Source organism: Trichechus manatus, unplaced genomic scaffold (assembly GCF_000243295.1).
Source record: "Trichechus manatus latirostris isolate Lorelei unplaced genomic scaffold, TriManLat1.0 scaffold00028, whole genome shotgun sequence".
Lineage (NCBI taxonomy): Eukaryota > Metazoa > Chordata > Mammalia > Sirenia > Trichechidae > Trichechus > Trichechus manatus.
In genome coordinates, this window is record NW_004443964.1 from 13520554 (window position 1) to 13525808 (window position 5255).

Consider the following 5255-nt stretch of genomic DNA (forward strand, 5'->3'; position numbering starts at 1 on the left):
ATGAACCCTTGAAACTACGACATCTTCGGAAGACTCCTGGGAGACAGATGTGTCAATCTGGAATGTTCCACAAAACAAAGTGGAAATAAAAAGTAGTCTTTGTAGGTAGGTAAAAAGAAAATAACTCCATAATGGTACATTCTATTAAGAAAAACTTTATTTTTTTTGTTAAAAAAAATATATTGACACTGCTGTATGAGCGCTTCCAGCCATCTTAAAAAATTTCCTTCATGTTGTTTCACAGACCAAAGAAAAGTTGTAAGACTACTTCCCTCAAAGGTAGCATGAGGAGGTCAGCTAATTCCCCTTCACAGAAAGCAGGTATAAAACTGAGCAAAACTGTTAAAAGAACAAGCAATTCCAGGCACTGGAAAATGACCAAAAGAAGGGAACAAATTGTGAAGAGTTCCCTCTTGGAAAAGTGCTCGTGCATCTGGGAGGAACCGGGGTGGAGGCCTCTGGGCAAGGGGTGTTCACATCCTTTACATACACACTCAGTCAACAGAACCTACAGGGAACCCGTGGGAAACGCTAGTGTGCTCACTTTGGAACTGGGAGCAAAACTCCACAACTCTACCACTGGAGACAGAGAACTCAATTCCAGGCAGGCAGCAGACCAACTAGCAATGTAATGGAGAGATCCTAGAAGTAAGTGAACCATAGGAAGACAGAGAAAATAAACCTCCACGTGGGCCTGACAAACCTCCGAATGCGTGGGGGAAACCCATGATAGCCTGAGAAAACGTGTAAGCCGGAAGCGACTCGAGAGCTTGTTGAGACTTTGAATGTATTTCTCAATCCACACAGAGATTAGGCAGCAGAACGGGGAAGCCTTACAGGCTCAAAGTATCTGGAACATAATCTCTACACAAATAAAAATCAAAACAAAAATGAGCCACCAATATTGTAGAAGACAAGCGTCAAAATCAGGGATACCCCTTCTGCTTTAGGCTAGGTCCAGTTTTGGTTCTTTAAAAATAAGTAACGAGACAGAAATTTGAGTAAGCCAAAAGACACAGAAAAGAGCAGAGGTTTATTCTCCTGCTTTTTTTATTCTCTGCTGCAAACAAGGTCGCACAATATCCAGAAATTACCACACTGGTTTCAGCCTCTGCTCGTGAAATTATCTGGGCAGTTCTGGACCCCTCACCTTTTTTGAAAGCCCAAAGTGTCCCAACAGGGTTTTTCTTTGGTTATCAAATTTTCTTAAACCTTTTGTATTTTCACTCCAAAACAGATTAAATTTTGAAATGACTAGCATACTTTTCTAAGCAGTTTACGTATATTAACTGATTTAATCTTCGTATAATCCTTTAGCTCTTATTATTATTTCCACTTTACAGATGAAGAAACAGGTGCACAGAAAGGTTAAGTGACTTGCCCAAAGTCACACAGCTGATCAGTGACAGAGCTTGAATGACTAAGAGAAAAGCAAAGCCTGAAGCAAAGGCAAGATAAAGGCAGTAATAACTCTGACATATACATTAGATTGAGGCAAAAATTGGATAGATTCTTAAATATTTCTATATCATTCTAATGCTTACAACTATTTTCAGTATCGTGTTAAATCAACAGATATTTGAACATGATTTAAATTAGCAGAATCCTCCCCCATTTAAAAATGTTATATGAAATCTCAATACTTTAAAGTAGATAAAAATTGAATAAGTTTCTCCAGTACTTTAAATTGCCATCATTTAATAGAAACTCATTTGGAAGTTGATTGTATATGGACCTGTAAAATTCTTTCTATTGTTATCTTGAGTTGGTTATTAACAACTTTACATGAAGTTCAGTTTTCAAAAATGTATCATGTATCTCCATAATATGATTTTCATCTCCTGGAGGGCAAGAATTCTCTGTAATATTTTCTGTATCCTCACCAACACAGAGCCATTTTCACCTACAGGCACTGAAGGCCCGCTTAATCTGGGAATACGAGATTCTCAGGAGCACTGGTGGTGCAATAGTTAAGCGCTCAGCTGCTAACCAAAAGGTTGGTTGTTTGATCCCCAGATGCTCTGTGGGAGAAAGACGTGGCAGTCAGCTTCCGTAAAGATGACGGCCTTGGAAATTCTATGGGGCAGTTTCCTGGTCGAGTTGGAATCAACTCAACAGCAATGGGCTATTTTTTTTATGAGCTCCTCAGTGACCTACAAAATGTTGATCTAAAAAATAATATTGGTTCCAAAATTTTAAAGACCTTGCTAGGCTTATATTAATAAATGTCTAATTAAATGTATATAAAGCATGATGTCATCTCAGCCTTATGTATTGCTCAATTTAGTGTTCGAAAGAGTTGTACTAAATGTAAGAAGGTTGCATGAGGCTTAGAAAAACGGTTTGTTTTGAGCAGTAATGCCGCAGGAAATGGGAAAGAATGAGTCTCTATGGAGGAACCTGAGCCCGTAAAAAGGCGGATCTTCACAGGGGAGAACATCTGGAAGATCCACAGCCGGGAAAGTGTTTGCAAGAGGAAAAAGATGGCTCCACGACAGAGAATCAGGTTTATCAGAGGAAGTTTTTGTTCCATTCTTTGTTGCATGTTTTGTAACTACTCCAGGATCTTCATACTCCTCTTCATACTCACCAATTTTTATCTATTTTAAATGTAAATATGTTAAATATTCAGATCCCACACTAGATTGTCTTCCATACCCAATGAAAACATCCTGGACTAAAACAAACTAAAGTAACTAAACATAGTTACTTAGGCTTTTAATCTCAGAAACATTCACAGTTTAATACTTGTGTGTGTGTATGCATGTGAGACAGAGAGAGAGAGATGGAGGGAAGACTAAAGAAATCATACTGGTGGTCATTTCCTTGGAATAATTGATCATTTCCAAAATGATGATCCAAGGGCCTCAGTTAATAATTGATTATGTCTACCTTGTTTTGGTTGTAAACTCTTCTGCTGGTTGTTTCTGAAACCTCCCAAAGATTTCAGGTAATTCCTATATGTTGACAAGATTGATGACCACCTTGTTCTTCTCATTCTGAGCCACCTTTTTTAATGACAACAGTGATAGAGTTGAGACTCTCCAGAATCACCATTTCATTGGAAAACAAGTTTCTATTTAAGCTGCACTGTGACGCAGTGGTTAAGAGCTTGGCTGCTGACCAGAATGTCGGCAATTCGAATCCACCAGCCCCTCCTTGGAAACCCTATGAGGTAGTTCTACTCTGTTCTATAGGGTCACTTTGAGTTGGAAATCGAATGGACAGCAATGGGTTTTAAGGGGCTTTTGGGGAGGAGATCTGGTAGTGTTGTAGTTAAGTGCTTGGCTGCTAACCAAAGGTATTCAGTTCAAACCCACCACCCACTCCAGGGGAGAAAGATGTGGCAGTCTACTTCTGCAAAGATTTCAGCCTTGGAAATCCACTGGGGCAGTTCTACTCTGTCCTATAGGGTCGCTATGAGTCGGAATTGACTCGATGGCAACAGGTTTGGGGTTTTCGCCTCTTATCAAGCCCAAACTTGCAGAGTCTGGACATTTATTTTTTTTAGCCAAATATCAAGCACTTTCTTCAACAAAAGATATTCTGCAATTCAGAAAACTTGCCAAGTGAAGCTATTCAAGTTCACAGACGAATCTGAAATTTCACAAATGTTGGATTAAATACTAGAGACAAATGAAAGAAAATCTTCACAACATTGTTTGTTTTGAACTTATTCTAACTGGGAATCTCAATAGTCATGTCATTAAGAAGCCAGTATAACTGATTTTGTGCCTTTTATAGATCAGAAAAATAAGCTCAGAACAAATAAAAATCTTTGATAAACACTGGAAGAAAAACAAACCACTTGGGTTCTTACATAAATGATCTTTTAAAAAGCAATTAAAACAAAGTGCATCTTATACTTTTGCTTTTTCTTGAGATTTTGGAATATAATTAATCCAGTTTTCACCACCCTATTCTGTGAAGAATTGGAAAGCATTCCATACACATACTCAAAGCTTTGTTTAAATGGAATAATATATCCTCACACTGCTTTCCTTTGGTCAGTCCAATAGGTCAATAAAGTCTTCATGTGGAGCCTTGATGTGGGGATAAAGAGAAGGAAAGTAAGAAGCATGTGGCCTGCCCCACATTTACCTCCCAGGTGAGACTTCTAGGGAGGCTTTCTCAAACCTACTAGAAGGTGGTGAGTCTTGTGGGAGTTGAGAAGAGACAAGAGAAGGAGGCTGATGCTTGAGTTTTCTGGTTATTTGCTTTCTCGATCTTAAATGTGTCAAAGAGTAAGAACTTGTACTCCGTTAAAGTAAAGCAAAGAGATTTATTGAGGGTTCAGAACAGCTCAAACCAGGGAGACCTCAGTCCACAACGTGAAATTAAATGCTTCAAGGTGGTGCAGTCACAGAGGTGTACTTATATGGTGAAATCAGGAAGGAACAATACAAAATTTCTGATAGGTGCTCGATGATTCAGGGAAGTGGGAAGTGGGATATCTTGAAGAGGGAATCTTAACACAATTGGTTTAAAGAGCATATGTGTGCTTTGTGGATTAGTTTCTGCTTGGTGACTGTAGGGGGTTTACAGGGTGGTTACAAAACAATCACAGGACATTCCTTTCTGCTAACATAGCTTTCTTGTACAATGTGGTTCCTGGAGATGGCTTGCATAGCTTGGTAACAAAGAAAAGAGTTCCTTAGATACGACATTAAGTCTGTAGAAAGGTTAACTTCTTAGTGGTGAAAAGAATAAAGAGTTTGATTACAAAGAAAAACAGTTCCTTCGATACCAGATTAAGTCTGTATAAAGGTTAACTTCTTAATGTAGAGCAGGCGTTCCAAAATGAAGTTTGAGTTCAGACTCAAAGGCAGCCTTCTTTTAGTCACATCAAATGCCCCAAAGAGTTTAATTTTAGGGTGCTCTTTCTCAAGTGGAAGGTGCCTTTTTCAAGGTAAATCCCTCCATCCCTCCCACTCTGAATCCTCAGAAATTAGAAATTATGGAAAAGATGGGAAAACGAATAATGAGTTTGAGAGGAAAAAAAAAAAAAGAGGCAATTGGTGGACCAGAAACTGTGAGCAATTTCTGAAAGAACAACAGCAGGCAAGACCACATTGAAAAAGGAAACTCAGTCCAAAATATAGATAGAAGAGGACTGTGAGAAAAGGTGGGAGTGATATGGAAGCTCCATACACCAAGAGAAGCGGAGGTCCTGGGGGGCAAATAACAGGATGATTTTGTGTGTGTGTATGTGCTTTAGGTGAAAGTTTACAGTGCAAATTAGTTTCTCATTCAAA